Here is a 15873-nt window from a genome sequence, read left to right on the forward strand (position 1 = left end):
GCACAGGCAGCAGAACTAGTTGCATTTAATGAGGCATGCAAAATAGGGAAAACCAAAAGTATCACTGTGTACACAGAGAGCCAGTATGTTGTGCTGTGTTGTGCAAACACACTTCATGTGTTTGCACAACAGTGGAAAAATAGAGGCATGGTGCCGTTCACAGGAAAACCTATTACACATAAAGATCTTATTTTGCAGCTACTAGACGCTGTTCAACTGCCGAGAAAAGTTGCAATATGCAAGTGAACCGCACACACCACAAGCAAAGACCCTATTTCAATGGGGAATCAAAAAGCGGATGAGGAAGCAAAACGAGCGGCTGCTACTCAGCAACACGTACATGACATTTATACCAAAATGATGCCTACACATATAGACCATGACATTTTAAGAGACGTGCAAAACAGCTCACCTGAGACAGAGAAAAACGTGGCAAAACAAAGGAGCCACACAGACACAAACAGGTATTTGGCAGAGCCTCGGAGGAAAGCCTGTTCTGTCAAAACATGTATTTAGATTTGCTGCAATATTGAGTCATGGGAATACCCATGTACCCATTCCAATGCATCTGTATGGATTTTATCGAATTAAATAGAGCTGAAGGAAAGAAATACTGTTTAGTGATAATAGATATGTTCTCCAAATGGGTAGAAATCACACCAACAGTGAATAATGATGCAATAACTGTGGCCAAAGTCTTAGCTACAGTAATAGCTCCAAGGTTTGGTTTTCCAGAGAAGAATTATTGTGATAATGGTCCACATTTTAGGAATCAAGTAATACAATAACTATCTGAAATATTTCAAACCAACTCAGGTTCCACTGTAGCGATCATCCACAGTCAGCAGGACTGGTGGAAAGCAACAATGGACCTGTTAAAGCAAAACTAAGAAAGGCTATGGAGGAAACAGGGAAAAGTTGGGTAGCATGTCCACCAGCTGTAGCATTAAGCTTACACATCCAACCCAACAGTACAGGACTGTCACCATTTGAAATATTATATGGAAGGCCATTCAGAGCACCACTAATAAATACGAAGGGAGATGATTCAGGATTAACTGAAACAATTGTTGACTACATGTCAAAAATGATAAAGAACAAGAGTGTTATGTCTACAGTATCTCCTCCAACAGATCCAGCATCAACAGGAGGGCCAATAAACCCAGGAGACTGGGTGTTCATCAAAGTCCTGAGGCAAAAGAATTGGTCAGCTCCACGCTGGGAAGGGCCCTATCAAGTACTGCTGTCTACACCCACAGCAGTCTGCATAGCTGACAGACAGACGTGGATCCATCTCACACACTGCAAAAGAGCACAAATACCACTGTCAGATAAGCAGAAGCATTCACCATGCCGAAATTAAAATTATGTGCAATAACTGTTTTATGTGTGACCACGATTGCATTCTTTATCTTAAGTATATTGACACAAGGCCAGACACATGATAAAACAAGGAAAAGAGCTACAGGAACAGACTCCAGGTGGGACACTAGGAGAGGTGCAGTGATGATACAATGTAGTGAAGGGACAAACTGCATTGCTCAGACTGACGCATGTCAGATTTTCCCCTGTTCAGGACAACACTCTAATTGTCTGGGGTCAGAAAAATATATTTGCGTCACCACAGCTGTATGCTGGATTTATATAAGTCAGACAGTGCTACAAACTGCACCACATTGATCTTTTGTTCCCACCAGTGTCACCACAGATTAAACCACCTTGGTTTACCTCATACACCGGAAATTACACCTGCTTGACACGAAGTAAAGGTACCGCGTCAGTAGGGATGTTGACAACCTGCAAAACCACCATTGATGTAATCAAGGGCGAGAGCAATGTCACTGATGGCGTAGTGAATGATCACACCATGGCCAGAGCTGACGTATGGTGGTTCTGTGGGGGTAAGACACTCAGAGCAAAATTACTGACTGACTGGAAGGGAATCTGCGCCATGGTACAGTTACTAATGCAAACATACATCTTACCATATGAGACGACGACATCACAGAAAGTGAGGACACATAACTCACATATTACAAAGAGAAATGCACCAGCAGGATCGTTTGATAACAGAGTTTACATAGATGCAATTGGTGTTCCTCAGGGAGTTCCTGACCAGTTTAAAGCCAGAAATCAGGTCGCTGCAGGGTTTGAATCACTCCTGGCTTGGTGGGTAACCGTTAATAAAAATGTGGATTGGATAAATTACGTGTATTATAACCAGCAGAGATTTCTGAATTTCATTAAGGATGCAATTGGGAGCGTACATCAACAGTTAGATAAGACTAGTTTAATGGCACGGCAGAATAGGATGGCGTTAGACATGTTGTTGGCTGAAAAAGGAGGAGTATGTAGAATGTGTAACCCTTATTACGATGTTATAACAGAGCACAGGTAAGTTATAGTCAATGCTAAGAGATGGACCAGTACAGAAGACTATAAGCTAGTGAGAGCCATTAAGGTTGAGTAATGAAAAGACACAGGCAATGGTTTAAGGTTTTTTGTGTGGCCACTTGTTATTATTAACCAATAACACAATGAAAATACAACAGTTGTTACAAGGCATTCAATGAAAAATAACAAACTAAAATAATAAAGCTGGCAAAATAAAACCCTTTTTGTCCCAAAGTTACCGTTGGGGCCCTTTGTTTCTTTGGATCCGTGTCAAGTATGTCAGTGTATCAGTGTATGTTTGTTCTGTCCTACCACACAGTCCGTGAGGAAGGGGGAATGAAGGAATTCGTCTCCACTCTCAGTTCAGTGTCAGTAGTTTCAATGCAGCTCGCCACCCAGCTCACGCTGGGAATCTACGGATCTGGGTTCTGGAAACAATCTCTGGATATCTGGAACTTCACACGAAACCAGCTGAAGTTCTCCACTGGACGGTGGGATGTGGATCATCTAATGATGTCACAGGAAAAAAAAACCTGACCTACAAAGAGGCCAAAGGAAATCCAAATTGCAATGTTGATTATCACTAATCAATAATAATGCTTCACATCAATTGGATTAAATTATCATCAAGCTCTCAACAGGTTCAGTCTAAGTTGTACAACAAAAATCTTCAATTCAAATATTAACTTAGTTATGTAACCATAAATACATCTAAAGTGCATTTAATAACTAAATTCAAGTACTGTAACTGCGTTAATAACTGTTTAAGGACCTGAAACAGTCTTAGTTACACTAGTAATACAGAAAATATCATTTTACAAAAATAAAAAATTATTGCATAGTACCCTTTAATTTTTTGTAGAAAACTGCATTAAATTCAGAGAAACTCATGGTAATTTAGAGGCATTAAGGCCTATTGTGCTTATATGTCTCCCCTTGCACCGGTATCAGTGAGAAACTGCACCAAACATTCACCTCTACATTTACCATAAGCACACACACACATACATATAGTCTCACCATCATCTTATTTTTTCAACACTGAACAACAGTTTAGAAAAATATTCTGAAGTAAACAGCTATAAAACGCAATAAAACGATAATTTACATATGACACCAAATGAGCTAAGTGGCTATACTACACAAGTCAATGGGCCATTAGCATCACAACACAGTCTATGGTGGCTATAGCACCATTAGCACCTTTTTTCATGGCTATCTGTGCAGATTAACGCGACTTTTAGCTGCTTTACACACAACCAAACAGGTTACACATGAATATAAAATGCATTCCTGGTTAACCGAACAGGTTAAAGGGTATTTTCACTCACCGAGTGATCAAGCTAGGAGCACTGTTTCAGCATTTACCATCGCCAGGTCGGCGGAAATCATCCGGTCTCACAGAGCTCTACAAAGTTTAAATGTTAACAATATACCGGTCAACCAGTGCTTAACATCATCAAGAATTACTACAACTCAGTTTGGAACATTATTTTCATGTCTTACCCTGTGGATGGCAACAAGTTTACTCGCGGTTTGGTTCAGGTAGCACATGAAGCAGCAGAGGTAAACATGACCGCAAAACCGGAAGAGAAAACCGGACGTGACCCTACGAGGTCAGTCACCTGAGCCCACAGGGGTTCACTGATTGGGTCGCTCTACGTAGCCATCTGCAGCAACTCTATTTTTTTCCTTTTTCTCTCTATTTCTCCTTTTCTCCATTTTAACCACTTTTAACCCAGGTTTTAACAGTTGTTGGTGCATATAAATTAATTTCAATGAATTATCAATATATTTCAAAATAAAACGAACTATTTATGAATCATTTATTTATTCCAAAATAAAATAAACTGCTTTTAGAATTTTTAATGACTTTTTTCAATAAATTGTTTCTGTCACAAATAAAAAGAAATTATTTTAAAGGGGTAGTTTCAACAAAATAATGTCACTTTATAGCCTGGGCTACACACTCCCCTCCTGATCTTATGTACGTCTCTGTACATGCTAGCAGTCAAATGTAATTTATCTGAGTGGGCAAGTCAGGGGGGTATAGGGGGTTTTCTTCGTCACTTAGAGCATCGGCCAGTGCTGTGGTTAATCCATGAAAGAACGATTTAACCACCGTGACGAAGGGATTCCCAAGTTCAGCATAGTCAAGTCGTTTTGGCGGATGTCTTGTCCTCTCTGATCTCCTGACAGAGGTATCCATTCCTGTCTCTCTCTCAGTCTCCTCTTCACTCCTTGACACATCAGGGAGCGCCGGAAGCTGTTCATCGTGGACACCACATGGCTGGATGACATTATCATCAGGTAGGTTCTTTTTTTCTACAGGGCATACATTTTCAGGTAAGTCACTTTCAGTTTGGTCTGTTTCGTGTATTCGTTCAGGTGAGTTGACTTGTTCAGGTAGGTTGACTAGTTCGGGTTTGTTGACTTGTTCAGGTAGGTTCTGCATGGATAGCTCATATCTGTCCTCGGCAGGGGGCTCGGATGCCGGAGAATCAGAGAGAACTGGAGCAGATGACACATCCGGTTCATATGACTGTCTGATCGCACATGGAGGACTCCTCAACATGTAAGTCTCATTGACATTGGGCTCTGGTGTTTGGAAAGGGAAAAACATCCGAGTGTTTCCAATTTCCGAGTCAGAGCTTTCCTCCTCTTCCTCGCTTTCAGCGGGGGGAAACTGTCTTGTCCTAGGTCTTCTGACCGGGGGCTGTTTGACAGGTTCATTCGTCACAGTTGCAGACAGAAAGCCACAAGGGAGGAGCAGGTCGCGATGTAGGGTGCGCACTGGCCCATCTTTGCCCTCCGGCTTGACTGTGTAAACAGGCATGTCACCAGCTTTCCTGAGAACAATGTAGACATCATCCTCCCACTTGTTTGCTAGTTTATGCTTTCCGCGCAGCTTGACATTACGAACAAGGATCCTATCACCCACTTCCAAGGATGAGTCTACAACTTGTCTGTCAAACCGGGTCTTATTTCGATCAGCATTCTTTTGTGCATTGGAGGTTGCAATCCTGTAACTCTGCTCCAAGCGACATTTTAGGTCTTTGACGTACTGGGAATGAGAGACCTTATTGGTGTTGGTGGACAGCCCAAAGGCTAGGTCGATGGGAAGCCTGGGTCGTCTCCCAAACATCAATTCATAGGGGGAAAATCCGGTCGTGTCATTTTTGGTGCAATTATAGGCATGCACGAGAGGTTTCACGAAGTCTTTCCAATGCAGTTTATCAGGTTGACTTAACGTCCCAAGCATTTGGAGGAGCGTACGATTGAACCTCTCAACCGGATTTCCTCTGGGATGGTATGGTGTAGTATGCACTTTCTTTATCCCAGCAAGTTCACAGAGCTCCCTTATTGTGTGCGACTCAAAGTCTGGGCCCTGATCGCTGAGTATTCGCTCCGGGAAGCCGTAATGCACTATGAAATTATCCCAAAGGCATTTTGCTACTGTCCGGGCTCGCTGGTTTGGAGTTGGTATGGCTAGCGCATACTTTGTGAAGTGATCGGTAATGACTAATACATCCTTTGTGTTGGACCGATCTGGCTCCAAGGATAAGAAGTCAATACACAAGAGTTCCAGAGGCCGACAAGTCTTTATGTTGACCAGCGGAGCAGCTCTCTCCGGGAGAGTTTTACGGCGGACACATCGCTCGCAGGTCTTGATCAGTTTTTCAACGGCCATATACATTTTTGGCCAGTAGAATCTAGCTCTTACTAGATCGACTGTCCGCTCGACTCCAAGATGACCCATTCCATTGTGGAGGCTCTGCAGGGCTGTTGCTCTTAACTCCTCAGGGAGCACCAACTGGAAGGTGATATCGGGTCCGTCTTGCCGCTGGCGATAGAGCACTCCATTCCGTAGCTCCAGCCTATTGAGCTCACGTAGTAGCAGAGGGAGCTCAGGCAGCTCTGCTCTGAGGGTGGGGGGTGGGGTTTTACCAGTCTCCATTTGCACAATCACTTCATTGATTGCAGGATCCAACCTCTGTTTTTTCCTTAGTTCCTCTTCAGAAAATGAGGGTACAAAAGGAAACCCCTCCACTTGCTCTTCCTGAAAACAGTCTGGAATGGCTGTGGGCTGAAGAGAAAGGGATTCAACTAGAGTCAACGCAGGGCTGGAGCCTTCAGCCTTGGCACCTCCGACACTGGTGACCATGTGCCGATCACATATAGCTTGAATCACTTCTTGAGGAACAGTGTGAGGTGTGTCAGCATCACTCAGATGGTACAAAGCAAATTGCCAGATTCTCTCACTTTCTTTTTGTGATACAGGGTCATCCTCTGGTGGGCCGTGAGAACGGCGGGACAAGGCGTCGGCGTCCAAATTCCGCTTGCCAGCTCTGTACTGAAGTTGGAAGGAGAAAGTCGACAGGCTGGACAACCACCGGTAGCCTGTTGCGTCAAGCTTGGCCGAGGTTAACAGGTAGGTCAACGGGTTACTATCGGTAACCACTGTGAAGTCCGTGCCATAAAGATAATCCAAAAACTTTTCTGTAACCGCCCACTTTAGGGCCAGAAATTCGAGTTTATGGGCAGGGTACTTCCGTTCGCTTTTTGAGAGCCCACGGCTAGCAAACGCTATAACTCTCGGCTGGCCATCCTGTACCTGGTACAGCGCAGCCCCCACTCCGAGGGTGCTGGCGTCTGTATGTAGGACATACGGAAGCTGGGGGTCCGCGAAACCCAACACCGGAGCGGACGTCAACTTCTGGATTATCAGGTCGAAGGCTTCCTGACACTGGAGCGTCCATCTTTGATGAAAGGGCTCTTTTGGGTTGTAATATTCTCGGTCTGTGGGTTTCTTAGGTTTTTTGTTTCCCTTCCTAAGGGGTGGATAACCGGAGGTTAGCTCAGTTAGGGGCCTGATGACATGGGAATACCCCTGAATGAACCGTCTGTAATACCCTGCGAAACCTAAAAAGGACTGAAGTTCCTTTAGGTTGGTGGGGACAGGCCAAGTCGTCAGGGCTTTTACTTTCTCCAGGTCTGTCTCTACACCCTTCTCAGAAACTACATGACCGAGATATCTGACAGAGGTCTGAAAAAATTTACACTTCCCTGGCGCTAACTTCAGCCCGTATTCCTTCAGCCGTTGTAAGACACGTTTCAGGCGCTGTTCGTGCTCCTCCAGGGAAGATGAAAAAATAATCAGGTCGTCAATGAACACTAAAACCTCTTTAAGGTTCATCTCTCCAACACACTTTTCCATCAATCGTTGGAATGTTGATGGTGCATTTGTAATACCCTGGGGCATTCTATTGAACTCCCAAAATCCTAGGGGGCAAACAAACGCTGTCTTCTGCTTGTCTGATTCTTCCATTTCGATCTGATAATACCCTGATTTAAGATCTAAAACAGAGAACCACTTCGACCCAGCCAGAGCAGAGAATGCGTCTTCAAGCTTCGGGAGAGCATACGCATCTTTAATTGTCTGAAGGTTTAACTTCCTGAAGTCTATACAAAGACGAACCGAACCATCCTTCTTCCTGACAACTACGATAGGAGATGCAAACGGGGACTCAGACTCTTGAATAACCCCTGAATCAAGGAGCTCCTGTAGGTGCTGTCTCACTGCATCTACATCATGGGGGTGTATCGGACGCGGTCTGAACTTGAAAGGTGTTTCATCACTGAGTTTGATACGGTGTTTGACTTTGTCTGTATGTCCAAAATCCAGGTCGTGATGGGAAAAGACGTCTGGCATGGAGTTCAACATGTTTGTTACCCGCTCCTTCCACTCGGGGGGTAAAGGTGAGTCTCCAAAATCAAAACTCAGTTTTGTGGTCTGAGGGGACTCCTTTTGCGTGTCAGGTGGGTTTGGTTCCTTAACTGTTTGTTCTTTGTGTAACACTCTCACAACAGCATTAACATCTGCCAATATTGTCTTGGCCAGAATTGTAATGTCATGTTCTGTTTCATTTTTCAAAACAACAGGTAGGTGGCAAGGTTGTTTCGTTGGCAAGCTGACCAAGCTAGCTGTGACCAGGAGGCCGCTGGGTAAAGAAGAGGCTGATGGCTGTTCAATGATGACGTACTTATCAGAATGAGCACTAGAGACATTAGCCATGCCTTGGAAGATGACTGTCTGTCCTGCTGGAACAACCTCAGGTGTCTTTCCAACCATCTTCGCCCAGCCAAGGCTACTACTGGTGGAGCTTGTCTGACGCAGTTGGAGGATTTTGAGGACGGCCCTATAGCCATAAGGCAATGGCTGAAAGGTGGAATGATTCGGGTCCTCTTGAAGGTCAGCATACAGGGCGTCAAGAGTATTGGTGCCAATAAGTACCTGCTCATGGACTGCAGATCCGAGGTGGGGGATAACCAACGCCAAAGTGTGGACTTCCATGTCTGTCCCTACGAAGTCTTTAGGAAATGTAACAGAGAGCTCAATGTATCCTAAGTAGGGGACTAATTGGCCGTTGGCACCCTCAACGTCAAGAAGATCACCTAAGGGATGAATGGTCAGATCTGGCAGGTGCTGCTCATAAAAAGACTGGGGCACCGTGGTCACCTGCGAACCTGTGTCTAGAAGACAAGTAGTGTCTTTTCCTGCAATAGTTACCTGAGCTGTGGTTTTAGTTCCCACAAGGCCACGAGGAAGTGTACTGGGCTTCCTCTTATTTTGAGTTCTCTTCCAGGCAGTTTTCTCAATCGTGGGACTGGATTTGCCAGGTGTCACTCCCATATGTCCCTCTATGGGAGCAGATATTAGTTTAAATGTGCCTGATCGCCAAGGGAATTAGAGGACTCCCATGCAGCCTGTCTTTCTCTGAGCTGTTTTTTCTTTGCTGCAATGAGGGAAGGGTTTGGCTCATTGTCACAAGCCGAGACTATATGACCATCCTCCCCACATTGGAAACAGTACCAAGGGCGTGGCTTGCTGCTCAGTTTGACAGAGGGGCTCTGCTGACTTATTCCTTTCTTTTTCATGAGGTGAGTATCGGCTTTGGCACTGGAGGCAAGGGACTTTGCTTTCTGTTTAGGCAGTTTCTGTTTTTGACTCTCAACTGTCATGCTGTTAAGTTGGGCACTAATGTCTGCTATTTGTTTCCTCAGCATCTCGACTTCAGTGCAGTGATCAGACTCAGTTGTGGCATGTGCCGTTTGTAGATGAGACATGACACGCTGTTTGCTGGCACTATAAGCAGGCTTGGTGCTGCCCAGATGTCGCTTCATACGACTCATTTTCGCTGCCTGCTTATCCTCTTCTGTCCTTAACAGCAGCAACAGTTCTGCAAAGGATGGCGGATTCCTCTTCCTTTGTTCAAGCTGAAGGTCGACTATTAAGGAATTTTCCCAGCAACCGCGGCAGAATTGCTTTAAAAGTTGCTGGTCAAAGTCGTGAGAGGACACACCACCACGTCTCATAGTTGTGCTCAGTGCCACATGCAACCTCTGCAAAAAAGCGGATGGCTTCTCCCCATCATTTTGAAGTGTACTCATGAATCTGGCATACAGTTCATCGCCATCTTCAACTGCTCCATAGGCAGAGTCCAGTAGTTCAAAATAGGCCAAAGGTTTAGCCTGTGGGCCAAGATGCTTAGTCATCTCAGAAGCAGGAGGGAGGAGACTATCAAGGATGCGATGAGTGCAGTGTGAGTCGGAAACTGAGGGATCCTTCATGAGGACTTCAACACTGGTACGCCACGTGTCGTAATCCGCTTCGTTACTAGGACGTGGGCATTTCCCTGAGAAAGCTCGAAGCCTACCTGGTGTAGAAAGGTGTGATGGGCCTTCACTGCTGCGGACAACATGTTCAACCACCACTCGTTGAATACTTGGGGGATTCACGTCGATGGTGGGCTGGGTCGTGTTACCAATGACAACTGGGGGAGTCGGCGACGAAGTTAACTCGGTCAGGTTTTTTGTGAGGATCGAAGGGGCATGAGGCTGAACCTCATCGTGAGAAGGTTTTATACCTGCAGGATCAGAAGAGTCGACGAAAGGAGGGCGCGGAGAGGATGAGACATTTTCCTGGTCAGATGGTTCCGTTTGGGAGAGTGGGCTCTGCTCAGGTGAGGGTTTTGGGTGAGCCTGAGGAGAAGGGGACAGTGTGCTAGCTGTAGACAAAGCAAGATGTGTCAGCTCTTCTTTCAGCATCTGCTCTAAAGAAGTTCCACTTAGCTTGGCAATGTCATACAGTTGTTCCATGTATGTTCTGGTAGCCATGCTTCGAGCATCTAGTGTGTAAACACTTGCCAAACTTTTCACTTCATACACAGTGCTGGTCTGGGTGGGGCTTTGAAGCTTAAGGGGCAACAGGGGCTCTAAGGCTTCCATAGCAGTGCTTTGTGTGAATTCCACAATGATGTGTCCGTGGAAATCTGATTTAGGATCATCTATGCGGAAAAAACGTTTGATGGAACCATATTTCTGAAGGTAAGTGGATACTTCATCATCACTATCTGTGTCAGTTAACCCACTAACCACTACAGCACAGGGGATTTCAACTGATTCCTGCATTACTATTTCCATTTTGCCGTGTCTAATTTTTTTTTTTTTTTTTTTTGAAATGTACCTTTAATTGTAACAACTTGTACACACAAAATAAAATTGACAATTACACACTCAACAGGGCGCTCCTGGCTGGCTCGCCAAATCTGTAACCCTTATTACGATGTTATAACAGAGCACAGGTAAGTAATAGTCAATGCTAAGAGATGGACCAGTACAGAAGACTATAAGCTAGTGAGAGCCATTAAGGTTGAGTAATGAAAAGACACAGGCAATGGTTTAAGGTTTTTTGTGTGGCCACTTGTTATTATTAACCAATAACACAATGAAAATACAACAGTTGTTACAAGGCATTCAATGAAAAATAACAAACTAAAATAATAAAGCCGGCAAAATAAAACCCTTTTTGTCCCAAAGTTACCGTTGGGGCCCTTTGTTTCTTTGGATCCGTGTCAAGTATGTCAGTGTATCAGTGTATGTTTGTTCTGTCCTACCACACAGTCCGTGAGGAAGGGGGAATGAAGGAATTCGTCTCCACTCTCAGTTCAGTGTCAGTAGTTTCAATGCAGCTCGCCACCCAGCTCACGCTGGGAATCTACGGATCTGGGTTCTGGAAACAATCTCTGGATATCTGGAACTTCACACGAAACCAGCTGAAGTTCTCCACTGGACGGTGGGATGTGGATCATCTAATGATGTCACAGGAAAAAAAAACCTGACCTACAAAGAGGCCAAAGGAAATCCAAATTGCAATGTTGATTATCACTAATCAATAATAATGCTTCACATCAATTGGATTAAATTATCATCAAGCTCTCAACAGGTTCAGTCTAAGTTGTACAACAAAAATCTTCAATTCAAATATTAACTTAGTTATGTAACCATAAATACATCTAAAGTGCATTTAATAACTAAATTCAAGTACTGTAACTGCGTTAATAACTGTTTAAGGACCTGAAACAGTCTTAGTTACACTAGTAATACAGAAAATATCATTTTACAAAAATAAAAAATTATTGCATAGTACCCTTTAATTTTTTGTAGAAAACTGCATTAAATTCAGAGAAACTCATGGTAATTTAGAGGCATTAAGGCCTATTGTGCTTATATGTCTCCCCTTGCACCGGTATCAGTGAGAAACTGCACCAAACATTCACCTCTACATTTACCATAAGCACACACACACATACATATAGTCTCACCATCATCTTATTTTTTCAACACTGAACAACAGTTTAGAAAAATATTCTGAAGTAAACAGCTATAAAACGCAATAAAACGATAATTTACATATGACACCAAATGAGCTAAGTGGCTATACTACACAAGTCAATGGGCCATTAGCATCACAACACAGTCTATGGTGGCTATAGCACCATTAGCACCTTTTTTCATGGCTATCTGTGCAGATTAACGCGACTTTTAGCTGCTTTACACACAACCAAACAGGTTACACATGAATATAAAATGCATTCCTGGTTAACCGAACAGGTTAAAGGGTATTTTCACTCACCGAGTGATCAAGCTAGGAGCACTGTTTCAGCATTTACCATCGCCAGGTCGGCGGAAATCATCCGGTCTCACAGAGCTCTACAAAGTTTAAATGTTAACAATATACCGGTCAACCAGTGCTTAACATCATCAAGAATTACTACAACTCAGTTTGGAACATTATTTTCATGTCTTACCCTGTGGATGGCAACAAGTTTACTCGCGGTTTGGTTCAGGTAGCACATGAAGCAGCAGAGGTAAACATGACCGCAAAACCGGAAGAGAAAACCGGACGTGACCCTACGAGGTCAGTCACCTGAGCCCACAGGGGTTCACTGATTGGGTCGCTCTACGTAGCCATCTGCAGCAACTCTATTTTTTTCCTTTTTCTCTCTATTTCTCCTGTTCTCCATTTTAACCACTTTTAACCCAGGTTTTAACAGTTGTTGGTGCATATAAATTAATTTCAATGAATTATCAATATATTTCAAAATAAAACGAACTATTTATGAATCATTTATTTATTCCAAAATAAAATAAACTGCTTTTAGAATTTTTAATGACTTTTTTCAATAAATTGTTTCTGTCACAAATAAAAAGAAATTATTTTAAAGGGGTAGTTTCAACAAAATAATGTCACTTTATAGCCTGGGCTACAAATGTTTGGAGATATGTGTTGTACGTTTATTCCTGACAATACAGCACCTGATGGCAGCATAACAAGGCGTTGGATGGATTAACCTCCCTATCTGCAGAGCTAGCTGAAAATTCTGGTTTCGATGATCCTCTGACAGGATGGTTTCAGGACATTTTTGGAAAATGGGCAGGTTCTATAAAAGCTATGATGTTATCTGTAGCTGTAATGATGCCATTCTAATCACTTGTGGATGTTGTTGTATCCCCTGTTTGAGAGGACTGTTACAGAGACTCACTGACACCGCTGTGACCAAAACGACGATGCTGTATGAAAGGGTCCCCACCACCGATGACCACCGAGGAGACTATGGAAACATTGTAATCAAAAAGCTTTTGAACTTATGTTTATTTTTATAACTTCTGTGCCTTGATAAATGGAGTACCTGTGTGTGGTTGCCGGGGCAGCGGAACCGTGAGAGAGTTTCCCTGTCTAGAAGGATTATGGTCAACTAGAATGTTCTGATCTGCCTGATAGAGTTTTCGCTCTCACACTCCACACAAAATTTATGTTATAATTATGCTTGAAAACAGCGTAAACAGGAGGGATATGTGATGAGGATGTTGTACTTCATGTAGAGGTATGTGAATTGAAGTTTTACACAGCCCTATTCAAAGAGCCTGTTTAACATGAACTGTAACCTGTGACCTTGTTTTATGACTTGTTTTATGTTGTTTTATGACCCATGTAAGGTCCTGAGTAATCACTGAAGGTAAACACTCTCTTCTCTGCAGGAGGGCAGCTGTTAGAGTGCAAACACACCCAGAGAGAGAGAGAGACCAGGATTTCCTCCTTAGAAATTGAGTCTTCACTTTTATAACTGACCTGCGTGTTGCTCTGTGAATGCTCCTCTTGTACAAGATTAAAACCTTGTTTGAACTTTGAGCTGACTCCGATCTCCTTCCTCCAGTTTTAAATTAACGCAGAATTATTTGAACACAAACTGCCTGGTCTTTGGGCCAAGATGGCTGCCTGTGTGAGCAGGCAGAGAGAAGCTGTGGTTTGTCCTGGTGCTTTGAATGATGATACTGTGATAAGAAGGTGAGTTCAGTCTGATCTGAGGTCTGATGTGTTTCACAACAGTCAGGACTTTTATTGATGTGGAGGGGAAGGCAGCACAGGGTTGAGCACTAGGACCCAGCAGGCATCAGGGCGTGTAGACAGAGTGTGAGAGCTCACCTGGGCTCCTCCTCCTGTGATGAAGCACACCTGAGAGACCGTCAGCAGCTGAGGACGGACTGTGTTTGCTCTCACCTGCTGCTTTCAGTCCTTTAAAGGTAAGACATGATTTAACTTTACAATAACATTCAGCTAACGAGCTAACATTCAGCTAACGAGCTAACATTCTGACCAGAGTGAAGAAACAACAGTGTTGATGTCCTGTCAAAGACGTCTCTGTCTCTGTCCGTCCTGTCTCCTAACAGCACTCTGTAGCTCAGAGGTGATACTCTGACAGCCTGTAGTTTCAGCTGGAGATGTAAAAGCAGCCAATTCACTACTGAGTCTAATAAGGCAACAAAATAAACTCACTAAATGTGAAGAAAGGAAATATTTTGACACCTATTTTCTTTCTGAACAGAAAATCCAACCGTCCACCGTCTGAACTCAAGTTTCTCTCTGTGACTGAACTGAGACGAGTTTAATCGCCTCATTAACTCATCGTCAAACACACTTCACTCAAACTGGACCTGAACTGAACCACAGTCACAAACACTAACATGTAACTTTACTGTGTTTGATGAGGTTCTAGTTAAAAACTGAAGGATTTTATAACACAAGTTTTTACTTGAATGTTTTTTTCATGACAACTTGTGTGTTGTGTGTGAGTTGTTGTGTAGTGACCTCATAAAAACTAACAGTCAGTTAAAGTGATGGTGGAATTTAAAAGTCACTAAAGTTGCTTTGTTGAACCAAAGTAACTACAACTGAACATGTATTTGACCTTTACACTCTCATTAAACACAAGTCATCAGATTTCACTGACACTTCACACAAATGATTCATACGATGTGATTAATGCAAAGCTCTCAAGTCTCACACATTGGGTGTGAGACTTGAGAGCTTTTCGTCTCGGGCACATTGACGCCCGTTATATGGATTTTTGCTGCAGGAGGGTACCCCCACGGTTCTCCAGCTGCACTTTGAGGAGTAAGAAACTACACCGGACTTCTCATCAGCATGAGGGTGAGTCGATAATGACTGAATTTCGTTCTAGAGTGAACTATTCCTTTAATACAAGTTTTTACTTGTTTTGTTTTTTCATGAAAAGTGAAAGAAAGTGAAGTGAAGTGAAGTGAAGTGAAGAAACAACAGTGTTGTTTTGAGTCTTTGAGTCGAAAACAACTAAAGTGAGAAGTGAAGTCGTGTCAACAAACCAAGACGACCTGTTTGTTCAGATGAAGGTTTGTAAACTATGAAACGCAGGAAAAACAGTTTTCAGTCTCTGCTCTGATGCAGCATGTAATCTGTAATGTAACTAAAGTTATCAAACAGATGTAGTTGAGTAAAAAGTAAAATATTTGACTCCAGAATGTGGAAGAATAAAGTTGCAGTGCAGAACAGACGGATCAGGAGCTGCAGTGTCCGGCTTAGCAGGATAGACTGACGAGAGAGAAGCTGCAGGCTGGAACATGAACTAATGTTTACTGCTCAGTGTCATGGTGCTTTTTCCTCTTCTGTCATCCAGTCATCATCGCTGGTTAAACTGGTGTTCAGAGCAGAGGACTCACTTCCAGTCTGACGGCTCCATGACACCATCTAGTGGACTGACAGTAGAAGTGCAGCATTCATGTGCCACTGATATGAAGCAGCCAATCAGCGGAGGAGCAGCT

This window comes from Pagrus major, chromosome 14, assembly GCF_040436345.1.
Source record: "Pagrus major chromosome 14, Pma_NU_1.0".
Lineage (NCBI taxonomy): Eukaryota > Metazoa > Chordata > Actinopteri > Spariformes > Sparidae > Pagrus > Pagrus major.